This window comes from Chenopodium album, chromosome 13 (genome assembly GCF_948465745.1).
Source record: "Chenopodium album chromosome 13, dcCheAlbu1.1, whole genome shotgun sequence".
NCBI lineage: Eukaryota > Viridiplantae > Streptophyta > Magnoliopsida > Caryophyllales > Amaranthaceae > Chenopodium > Chenopodium album.
This window is the reverse complement of record NC_137846.1, coordinates 16,896,399-16,909,160: the sequence shown is the minus strand read 5'-3', so window position 1 is coordinate 16,909,160 and position 12,762 is coordinate 16,896,399. Positions and strand designations below refer to the sequence as shown.

The 12,762-nt window shown below is 33.7% G+C and overlaps 1 non-coding gene and 1 pseudogene across 2 annotated transcripts; both read right to left on the bottom strand.

Annotated features, from left to right (window-relative positions):
* Positions 1-610: 610 nt before the first annotated feature.
* Positions 611-717, bottom strand: LOC145577180 (small nucleolar RNA R71). The gene has a single exon (XR_014098659.1). It is a non-coding gene; the product is annotated as a small nucleolar RNA R71 (small nucleolar RNA).
* An 8,343-nt stretch (positions 718-9,060) lies between these two features.
* Positions 9,061-11,297, bottom strand: LOC145576424 (cytochrome P450 736A117-like; annotated as a pseudogene). The gene is made up of 3 exons (XR_014098381.1): positions 10,325-11,297; positions 9,798-10,229; positions 9,061-9,621 (listed from the first exon to the last, which is right to left on the bottom strand). The product of XR_014098381.1 is annotated as a cytochrome P450 736A117-like (transcript).
* Between the last annotated feature and the right edge of the window lie 1,465 nt (positions 11,298-12,762).

The following is a 12,762-nucleotide window of genomic DNA, read 5'->3' as shown; positions in this document are numbered from 1 at the left end:
AGGTAATTACTTTTGATTAGGGGATACGACTTTACCCTGTCAAAATTTGGCGCCGTTGCCGGGGAAACGGTTTTATTTTTATTTCTGATTATTTTTGTAGTCTAGATTATTATTTTTATTTTTTTTTTTATTTTTTTTTTCTCGTCTCAGAGAACGCAAGTTCTTTGAGATAGTTTCTCATATATGCTTGTTTAGTACAGATCAGGAATCAAGCATGAATCCACCGCCACCACCTCCACCTCGCAAGCTTAGCGATTATTCGCAGCCGTCCCTAACGGATTTTCCACATCTTTCTCCTACACCAAATCTCGAGGGAGTACAATTCGAGATCAAACCCCAATTTATTACTATGATTGAAAGAAAGCAATTTAGTGGAGCTAAGGGTGAAGACCCAAATCTTCATATTGCAGATTTCTGTCAATATTGCAACACCATTAGGCAAGCTGGGGTCACACAAGACCAAATCAGGGAGATTCTTTTTCCTTTTTCTTTGTGTGGTAAAGCTAAATTATGGTATAATGGATTGAATAGAACTGCACTTGGTATTACTAACTGGGATACTCTTGTTTTGAATTTCTATAATAAATATTACCCTGCAGAGAGGACAGCTTTGTTAAGGAGTTCAATCCTAAATTTTACCCAAGAAGCGGATGAATCTTTATATGAAGCTTGGGAAAGATTTAAGGATTTGCAGAGAGAATGTCCCCATCATAAACTAGAACAGTGGCAGATAATCCAAGCTTTCTATAATGGGCTTGGATATAATTCAAGAATGATTTTGGACTCTGCAGCTAACGGAAGATTTATGAATTTGGATGTGAATATATCGAGCAATGTTGTCGAAGAGATGGCTATTCATAATTCCCAATATGGGAATCCCAGAGGATTTGCAAATAAGGGAAAACATCAAGTCGATTCTATATCCTTTTTGCAAGCACAATTGACTTCTATTAGCCAGAAATTAGACAATATTAATAATTCTAATTCATCTTCCGTTGCTAATGTTTCTGCTATTGGTACTAACCCTGTAATATTTTGTGAAAATTGTGGACTTGTAGGTCATTGGGCGCAGAATTGTAGGAGCTCACTTGAGAAGGTTAATGCTTTTCAGGCATATAAGCAAATTAGTCCATACTCTAACACCTACAATGCAGGGTTGAAAAATAACCAAAATTTGTCGTACAATAGTACGAATGTGCCTAACCCCCCACCACAGGTACAACAACCACAGCAGAGGTACTACCAACCTCCACATCAGAGACCACAACAGGTTGTTACTCCTCCATTTGATTTTGACCTATCAGAAATCAAAACGATGTTAGGTACTATGCAGAAGCAGATGCAGAGTAGAGATGCGCAAATTGACTCATTGATAGCACATAATAAAATGATAGATACTCAGATTGCGCAACTTTCGGCTACTCTGCAAACTCGCCAACAGGGAGCCCTACCATCACAGCCAGTACAACCTACAGAATATGCGAGTGCAATTACCCTGAGGAGTGGTTCACACTATGATGGGCCTCATATGCCCAAAGATGATGAACCTGTTATAACAAAAATTGCTAATCCTGATTCTGTTATACCAAATGATGTTGTTACTAGCCCTGCAGGGCTCCAGGATAGTACTAATATTTCTGATAATTCTTTGCAGGGTAAACCCCAGGATAAGAGTGGAGATGTGCAGGGTCCAACTATCAAACTTCCATTCCCTAATAGACATTTAAAGAGTAAGTTGGATAAGCAATTTGGTAAGTTTTTGGAGATTGTGAAAAATTTGCAGGTAACGGTTCCTTTCACATATTTAATTACTCAAGTTCCTGCATATTCTAAATTTATGAAAGAAATACTAACTAGAAAAAGATCTATTAGTGAGGTAGAGACAGTTGCTTTTACTGCAGAATGTAGTGCTATATTACAGAATAAATCTCCACCTAAACTAAAAGATCCGGGTAGTTTTTCTATTCCATGTCATATTAGTAATCTGATGATTGATAAAGCTTTATGTGATTTGGGTGCTAGTGTAAGTGTTATGCCATTATCTGTGAGCTCTAAATTAAATATAGGTAAATTAAAATCTACCAATATTACTCTGCAAATGGCCGACCGTTCTGTTAAATATCCTTTAGGTATTTTAGAGGATGTTCCTGTTAGAGTAGGTAAATTTTATATACCTGTTGATTTTGTTGTTCTTGATATGAAGGAAGATTTGCAAATTCCGATTATTTTGGGTAGACCATTCCTTCATACTGCAGGGGCAATAATTGATGTGAAAAGTGGTAAACTTACATTATGTGTAGGGGATGATAATATTACTTTTAACCTGAATAATGTTCCTAAAAGCCCCATGTTAGAGGAAAAGTGTTATAGTGTTGGTGTGGTTGATGTAAATAATTTTTTTAATAAGCCCCAAGCTCTCGTTAGAGATCCCTTGGAGGCGGTATTTTGTCTTGCATCTTCCACAGGAAAAACTAATACATGGAAAGATGAAGTGGATGCTATAGAAAGAGCTCTAAATTGTGTAGGGTTCGAGTTTGAGGATGAACAAGCAGAGAAAGAGGAACAAATTGCAAAAGTTGAGCGCGTGGTGAAAGTCCCACTCGATCGGGTGATAGATACTCAATCTTGTGGAAAAACGAAGAAAATCAAGTGTAAAAATAAATGTCGAGCAGCAAGCAAGAAGAAGACGCCAGCTGGTCGGACGTGGGAGACGGGCCCGGTCGGGCGCGAGACCGCGGCAGCAAAACTGGGCGACTTCAAACAGCCATAACTTTTGCGTTTCTTAACGAAATTTTGCGTGTGACCTATCATTGGAAATATCTTCAAGTCTACTTTCCAATGCAATTGGAATCACGTCATTATCATTTGTATAAAAAAAGTTATGAGCAAAATAGTGGACCTGACTCGTTTTTGCCTTTTCTCTTACTAACACTTTGTTTCTATTTTGTCCAAAATTGTACCAAGGTGATGCATTGCAATGTTTGGGATGGTGGTGGAGACAAGTTTGATGATGAAGGGTAGTCACTTGGATTACAAGCTTCCCTTTAAGCCATGAGGACATTGTCTGATTTAGCTTGGGGGGGATTTCTTGTATATTTAGGTACTCTTTCTTTCCCTTTTCTTTTTATTTTTCTTTGGTGTGCTTAGTTTAGTTTTTAATGCTTTCTTAGACTAGATTTATTGCTTTCTAGTATAGTTTTATTGCTTTGCTATATAAAAAAATACAAAAAAAATTGAAAAATTAAAAAAATCCAAAAATACGTTCCAATGAATTATGAATCATGCTTCCCTGTGCCCCTTGATGAAAATTTTCGAAATTATTTTGATTCTTGGTTATTGATGATAAATATTGTGGATTATTTGATCATGATTTGATGTTTGATTACCTTGGATTCCTTAACATGCGTCAATTTTGTCCAACTGCTTGTGAATATAGTGCTTGACTAGTTGATTTGGTTAGGAATGTGTGTTTAGTTCCTGGTATGTCAATGAATTTGAGTATTGGTTTGAAACTATAAGTAGTATTTCATAACTCACTATTATGCACATGTGGAGGACGAAGGCATTTGTTCTTTAGGTAGCCTTCAGATTTATTTAGATACATTTGTTCCCTTCTTGCTACCCATGTTGTTGCCTTGACTTTTTGTTGTTTAGTAGTCACATTACAAGCCATATTTGCCCCATTGGTTACTAGTCCCAAGCTTGGCTTGGGGGAGCTATTAGTGAGTGAGGTGAGGGAGTTTGTAGTGTGCACATTATTTACACAGTTTGGGTGGGTTTGAGAAGTTATTTGTTCTTGATCGTATTTTATTTTTGATGAGTTTGAAAGTTAAATTATCTTGAGAAAAAATAAAGTATGATGATATGAAAAAAAAAAAAAAGAAGTTCAAGAAAAAAAAGTGAGAAATTGAAAAAAAAAGAAAGTGAACTTCTAAAAAAAAAAAGAAGAGAAAAAAAATTGAAAAAAAAGAGCAAAAAGAGAAGAAAAAGTGTTTCATGTTCAAATTATCTAAGTGAAGGTTTATCAAAAGAAAAGAAAGAAAAAAATTGAGTTTCATTGTAAATATTTGAGTTTGATGTTCAAAGTTTGTTTATTCACTCTAGTTTATATTATCATATTTTTGGGAGTGAAATTTTGTAAGTATTGGGTTTGGTTTTTATGATTGGAGTATATTTGGTGGATTTGTGTTGGAGTTAGTTTTGTTGGAGATGTGTATGATCATTATATTTGGTCATGGGTTTATTAGGATATGGCTCCCTTTTAGCATAGCTTTTCTCTCACATATTCCCAAATTTATCCTACCCTTTCACCCTAGCCTTACATTACAAGCTTAAAAGACCTTTTGACCTTGTGCATAGAGTTGTGTGGATGTGAAAGTGTTGTTTATCAATGCAAGTTATGACTTGACATATTCCGAGTCGACTATTAGGTTGAGTGTATGTCTTTTTAAACACACGAGTGTGTGAGTTTGGGAGGACATTGTTCACATAAAGGGGTTGGGATGGAGAGCGATCGAGTACATCTTTTACTCGCCACATAAATGAGAGTTGAGTGTGTGAGCACTAGTCTTGAATTCTATATGCTCTTGTGGTTTGCTCTATTTGACAATTGTTAGGGAAGCTTGGTAATTGAATGGATTTGATTGGTTGACTTTGATACATATTTGTCGTATTTACCTTGAATCATATTTATTGAGTTTAACAGTATTTGGGGTGAAGTATTGATTTATTTATTCATTGCTTTGCTTAAGGACAAGCAAAGGTTTGGCTTGGGGAGTTTGATAAGTCTATTTTATATATATTTTTATTCCCCGTCCCACGGTCATATTTGTGCTTATTTGAGCTCTGCGGAGCTATTTTTATTACTAATATACGTTTTCTAGTGTTTTTGTAGAGTTGATATTATTTTGTAGGAATTTGCAGAATTATGACAATTCTCGAGTTTTTTTTGAGCCACTACAAAGATATTGAAATATGATCGTATTTTATGATCGAGAATTTAGAGTTAAGGGCCGTACTAAATAAATTTAGTTCGGTAATTAAAGGCTTGATTGGTAAAGAAGTGTCCAAGTTTTACAAGCTATTATTACAAACCAAGCTAGTATGCGGGCTAAGTTATGAGGCCAGCAAATCACAATACAATATAAGTTCAGTTATAAGCCCAAGGGAGAAAAGGCCCACTATCAGAACTACTGGGCGTGAAGGAAGCGGGCCCGATCGGGCGAATAAGCTGGAATGTTGCTATGTCGGTTTGTTGGGCTATATAAACACCCAAATCCGTGGCAACGTAGGAGGGAGTTTTGGGATATAATTCTTATATTAGTTTTTAGACTTTGTCAGCTTTCTTTAGTTTTGATAATCATTAGGTTATATTTTAGAACTTCTTCCGCAGCTTTTATTGGAGTAGCTTAGAAAATTAGAGATAGTTGACTTTGTTTTATGTTGCTTCCAACTTCCGTGAGATTTTCATTACTACAGTATAGTTCTACTTTAATTTATTTATTTATTATCGCTTTACTCTAATTTTGTTATTTATTTTCAATACGAGTTTATTTCATTCTTGTTATTATTATTATGTCTCCTTTAATCGCTTTATTTAGTTTAGATTTAATTATGTCCGAGTAGTTTTCTTTCTAGGGTTTGTGGGGATCCATAAATAATATGAAGGGGTAATTTATTATTGTTAATTGTCAATGCTAAATTAATTTCCTATTGATTGATTTAATGCTCTGCAACTAGATTAGCGCTGGTTTAATTGTATGAGTTTAGCAATATTGATTCGAGATTCGAGAGATGAAAATTGATATTTAGGCCTAGTTTCAATAGGCAGGTTAATTTATAAATGGTTAAGTCGAGATTCGAGAAATGAGATTTAATACCGGTAAATTAACTCTGTGATTGTAATACGTAGCGAAAGCCCTTTATGATCTGATTAATTGATACATTAATGATTGATTATTATGTTTTACCCTGAATTATTATTTATTGGTGAACCTATGCCCTAGGCCTTTTAATATTTTTTTTCTTCCCTACTTTATTTTCCTCACTCATATTCTTCGTAGTATAATCTTTAATCACAACAACATTGGTTACCCTGGTAATTTAGATTAAATTAATTAATTAGGAATAGAAAGACCAGTTTCCCTGTGGATTCAACCCTACTTCCCTATCTACTTTAGTTAGAGGACTTAGGTAATTACTTTTGATTAGGGGATACGACTTTACCCTGTCATTGGTTTTTTGAAAACGAGGAATAAGGAGCCTATTTATAAAGAAAATAGTCCGGAAACGATAGAAAAAAGTTAGAATTCGAATCGGAATAAAACCGGTTTCTGTCGTCAGCGACAGGATCCAGCGCCATGCGACAAAAACCACGCATGGCGACAGAGTCTGTCTTTTGGCGACAAATTAAAAGATAAACGCGCTTTGGTACGGAATCCTTTTCCTAATATAATTAAGTAATTAGACTCCGCGTTTATCAGTTTTAAAATCCGTTTATCATAATAAAACACTTGTTTTATTCGAAATCAAATTCTTTATTTTTCAAAGATATAATTATTAATCCCAACCCTATTAGAATTTAAAAGAACCTTCTAGATTATTCTAGAAGATTAAAATCAATCCTAATAACTTTAGGAATAACAATAAATAGGCCCTCCACTAGATCATTGGGCCGCATATAAAATTCATTTCGAGCCCAACTTAGTATTTTGGCCATAACTTCCTCATTATTCATCGGAATTCGGCTTATAATATATCGTTGGAAAGCTCTTTGCGAGCCTAACCCAACTACACTATTATTGGACCTTCATCATGGACCAAACCAAATCGGACTGGCTATTTTCATAAATAGAGTACATTTTTGAAAACAGAAAGAAGTATTTTAATAAAAACAACCACATCGCAAGACTTTTCACACTTTCACTTCGTTCGATAATCATTGACATGAAAGATATACATCACTGGGTTTGGTTTTTGGGGAGACACATTTGGGTATCTACATATTGAAACAAAGATATATAATTGAATAAAAATTAAAGTAAAAAATGTTGAAAAAACAAATTGGAACATATATGAAAATCAAACACATTCAAACAAAGTTGAGTAAATCAAATGAAAGTCAAATGAATTCTACAAAAGCTAAATGTATCAAATGAACGTCAAATGTATTCAACAAAACTAAAATAAATAAAACTAAAATAATCAAATGAAAGTCAAACACTTTCAAATAAAGGTAATTAAATAATATAAAAGTCAAATGAATTCTACAAAAGTTACTTGAATCAAATGTAAGCTAAGTCAAACACATGCAAAGAAAATTAAATGAATCAAATTAAATGAACGTCAAATGCATTTAACAAAGCTAACTAAATCAAATGGAAGTGAAATACATAAAAAAAACTAAAATAATCAAATGAAAGTCAAATACTTTCAAACAAAGGTAATTAAATCAAATGAAAGTCAAATGAATTCTACAAAAGCTACTTGAATCAAATGTAAGCTAAGTCAAACACATGCCAACAAAATTAAATGAATCAAATTAAATGAACGTCAAATGCATTCAACAAAGCTAACTAAATCAAATGGAAGTGAAATACATAAAAAAACTAAAATAATCAAATAAAAGTCAAACACTTTCAAACAAAGGTAATTAAATAAATGAATTCAATAAAGCTAATTAAATCATATGAAAGTTAAAAACATTATACTTCGTATATTAGTTTGGTTTCGGTTTTACTTGTTTTATGGTGTTTTTTTAGTTCATATTATTTGTCAAGTACATACAATCCGAGTTTATCCGAGACGAGTTCGAGTTTGGGGTGGGTCTAATCCACTCGTAAACATATTGAATTGAGCTGTAATGGGTCCAGTTTTGACTGAGTCGATATCGAGAAGCTTGTTCTTTTTCCATTTTTTCTTTTTAACTTTTGTATATATTGCACTTTTCACTTTTTTTTTAATGTAATTCATGCACTTTCTCCTCCCATTTCTTAAATACTCCCTCCGTTCTACAATGATGTTCATGTTTGGAATCTTTCACTTTTAAAATAAGATAGAATTTTCTAAATTTCTCTCAATCTATAAGAACAAATATAGTCATATAAGATCTACTTTGATTCGTCTTGGTGAGTACATTGTTACGGAGTACTATCTTAACTTTTATTCCCTTTGTGTTTTAATAAGTGTTACACTTTTACTGACACATAATTTTAGACAATTTAATTAATTTAAATAAAATAAGAGGTAAGTGAGGTAGTTAAAGTACTTAAAAAATTGTAAAAGAAAGATAATGAGGCAAAGTGGTAGTGGAGAGAGATATAATATTAAAATGTAGGTTTTAGCCAAAGAAGGAAATGTAACACTTATTAAAACACGGTTGCATTTAATAAGACCCTATTTTGTTCACCTTATTTTCATTTATTTCAGGAAAAATAAGTTTAGATAAGTTCAAATCAGGTTAATAAGTTCAGGTAAGTTCAAATAAGATAAGTTCAGGAAAATAAGTTTGGATAAGTTAAGATAAGTTGTGATAAGGGTTAATCAGGGCTATCCAATTTCAGTTTATAACTAAAATAAGTTCTAATAAGGGCTAATAAGTTCTAATAAGATTAGATAAGTCCAAATAAGTTCAGATAAGTAAAAATCAGGTGAACAGAATGCTCCTTAAATGTAGCACTTATTAGAACATAGAAGGTGTATAATTTTTGCTAGTGTGACATTAAAGATATTTACGGTCAAAGATGAATAAAACTTACATCAATTTACGTAAATAGGAACATCATTTTGACACGGGCGAGCATGAAAAAACACAAATAGAAACTATAATGAAAAAAAGAAGATAAAATAAAGTCAACATTATTAATGTATACGTTGCAGAAAAGAAAAAAAAAAAAAAAAAGAAAAATTAGCTTTCACGTAAGAGAGTGGGACTTTGGGAATTGGGAGAGCAATAGGTAGTAATATTTAAAGTTTAATTTATTTTTTAATTTATAAAAAACTTTATTAGTTGGCAACAATTACGTCGGTGATATATAACTATGGCTGCTTCTTCCTATTTTCTCTCCTCTCACGCTACAGCCCGCAACACAATCAGACGGCCACCAAAATCATGTCGGTGATATATAAATATGGCTAGAGAATACATCGACCGACTCACATGACTTAGGCGAGAAAAACCCCTATATATTTGGGCTTGGTAGATGTCTCATGATAACTAACGCCGTCTACCAGGTTAACAGATGGTGTTGTGACGATAGGCTACAGTTAATTTGCGTCCATACTGACTTGACAGATGACTATGATAACTTATGTGCTGGCAACATTTACTGTTCACCAATATTACCAAATGTGCCATTAGATTAACAAGTCTTGTTGATAAAAAAGATCAACTGGGGCTGGCTCTCAGCATAAATATACTCAAGAACATCTATCAGAAAGGATATAAGGTGTTGCAGTGACCATAAGAGGATCTCGTCTGCGAACTGTAAGACCTGTAATTTCTGTCATGTCTATCTTCTGAAACTGCAAATCACCAGGAAGTTTCAATTCAAACTCGTTGACAAGAGTCGCGATCACGAGTTCAGCATTAGCCAAGGCAAATGATATCCCTGGACAAATTCGGGAAATTCCCTGTTTCTCATGATGGCATTTTCGTGAATAAATCAACAACTTTTTCAATATTGTGGGCTCCACAGTTGAATAAAGTTGAAAAGTTGTTGATTTATTCACAAAAATGCCCCCATGAGAAACGAATTCGTTTCTCACGGTGAGAAACTGGGGCTTCCTCGACAAATTCTTCTGCCTGCTCCAAAAGGAATGTATCTGAAATCCTGCCCTCTGAAATCAACTGAATTGTTGCTGTTCAGGAATCTTTCAGGACGAATTTGCTCTGGTTCTTCCCAATATATTGGGTCTGTCTGAATTGCCCACGCGTTGATGATCACTAGTGTTCTTGCATTGATGTCGAAACCATTTACTTTGCCATCTTGCAATGACTCCCGAATCACCAACAAAGGACCTGGTGGATGTAGCCTAAGTGCTTCCTTGATCACAGCTTTTAGGTAAGTTAGTTTCTCCAAATCGTCTTCACTTACCTTTCGTCCTTTCCCTCCAACAATTTTTCTTAACTCTTCTTGTAGTTCTTTCATCACTCTAGGGTTTCTAATCAACTCGATAACCACCCATTCTACCAGGGTGTAAGTTGTGTCAGTCCCTGCCGCGAACATATCCTACATAGTTGATACATATATGTGAGTAATGTAATTAAAACTCTGTTATTTGAGCTATCTAGTGTATAGAAAAAAAAATTACAACAATTTCTTACCAATATAACGGCTTTGATGCTATCTAGTGACACATCATGTTTGTTGTCCATATGAACTCTAAGCAAAATGTCTACAAAATTATCTGAAACAATATTTTTGTTAGTGCTTAGATGAAATTGATGTTCTTTGATTACCTTGTGAACAAATGCATCCAACTCTGGTGCCACTTTTTCCAATCGACTTTCCAAACCTTTTACTCGATCGATCAAACTAAGACAAGGTACAAAATCTCCCAAAAAGAATGTCCACAATCAACTTCATACCTTCATCTAAGCAATCCTTGAAATTGATGCCACCCTCATTATCGCGATATTTCCTTACAAATGATGCCCTGCATATCACGTCATATGTGAATGACACAATAAATTCTGCTAAATTCACCACTGAGCAGCCTGAACTAGTTAACTTATCAACCATTACAGAAGCCTCCTCTTCTCTTATTTTTCGAAAAGACTGAACTTTCTTGTTACTTAACAGCTGCATAACGCAGATACTCCTCATCTGTCGCCAGTATTCTCCACAAGGAGCAAAAGCCACATCCTTACCATCGAACAATCTAGTGGCATTACGCAAGCTAGGCCTGTTGTAGAAGATCAAGTCATTAGTCTTCATAATTTCTTCAGCTGCATCTGCTGATGATACGACAAGGGTCGGTCTGCTACCCAAGTAGAGCAGCATAACCTTACCATATTGTCGAGACAGTGACTGAAGAGAACGATGAGGTAACAGACCAAGTTGGTGGAGGTTCCCTATGATTGGCAGCTTTGGTGGTGAAGGCGGTAAGTTTTTGCCAGTGCTAGGATTTGAAGCGAGACTTTTGTATAAGAAGATTACAAAGAACATGAATGGAAGGAATAAAGGGTGGAAAATGAGTTCTTGCAGGAAGTTTATTAGATATAAACTACTTAGAGTTTCCATTTTTATATTTTTGGAAGTGTTTCTGCAAGAGCTTTTTGAGTGCTGAAAAATGAATACATGAACACCACAGAGAAATTGGAATCCTCTTATCTATTGAATTGAATTGCTAACAAGTAATATTAAAGTCGAGGCTAAAAATTTAATAATGTTGTACTGTGAGTGATGCCAACATGTTGAATTCTAATATTTCAATAGTACAAGTATTAAAGAGACAACAAATTTTCATGTAACGTCAAAAAAAATTGTATACTACTTTCATTTTAAAATGATGTATTTCGTATTTGTTACAGTTCTCAAGATTTACCTTTAACCAACAATATCTTCAAGTATGTATTAACAAATTATAAAAAATTGAGATTGAGATTAATTTTATAATATCTTACATGATCACTAATTGTTCATATATATATATACTGTATTAATGAGAATTTCATATCAATGTTTAAGAAGTTTGAACTTATAAAATATATAATGAGCACATGATTTTGAGATAAAGGGTGTTCTATTTTAATCTTAATCAACTAGTTTGTGGTTCGGACGATGCCCCAAGTTTTATTTAAATATAAAATGAAAAATTACCTTAAGTTTAATTATGGAGTAATATTTTGATAACATTATCTTAAGTTTAAAATAAATTCAATACACGAAAAAAAAATATGTGTTGGTTAGATTGAAAGATAGATGCAATAGTGTACATGTAAATATTACATGTGTAATTGCTGAATTGGTATTTAATATAGACTATTACTCGTAACATTAATAGAACCAACAACCATCAGTATGTTATTAAATCTTACAAATTAAATTGTAGTTTATTGCGCAATTACTTAGAAATTACCTTCTAGAGGAAAATTAAATACAAAGGTTACACATATGAAAAGTTTTGGAGTGTAATACATAAATGACATGTAAGGACATAACAATGATATGACGTCAAACCATATTGACGCAATGGTGACACATGGTGTTATTATGCTATCCCTTTGTGTTTTAATAATATTATAAATTATAGATATTGATTATAGATGGCTAATTGGTTACAATTAGTGTAGCAACGGAAGCTGCATACCGTCGAAAAGAGTGGTAGGACCCAGTGGCGGATCCAGGATTTTTTAGGTGCTAGGTCACCACCGACTACTAATTAATAATTAATGCAAGAATATTAAAAAAGCTAATAATTAAAAAAAAATTACATTCCAAAAGTAATAAATATCCATATTACAACCAAATAAAGGAAATTACAATTGTTCTCTACGAGTTTTCATGTTTTGATATCGATCTATAATATCATTTATGTCAACATTCAAAAACATATCTCGCTCTATAAAAGTAACCAAGCAATCATTCAACATTTGATCTCCCATGCTATTACGCAATTTATCTTTCACTTGCGTCATTCCTGAAAATACCCTTTCTACACTTGCCGTTGCAACGGGTAGAGTTAGAACCAACTTCAAAAGCAAGTACACTTGTTCATGGGTTTCATGCTTTCCCGTCTCAACAAGTTTCACGGAAAGCT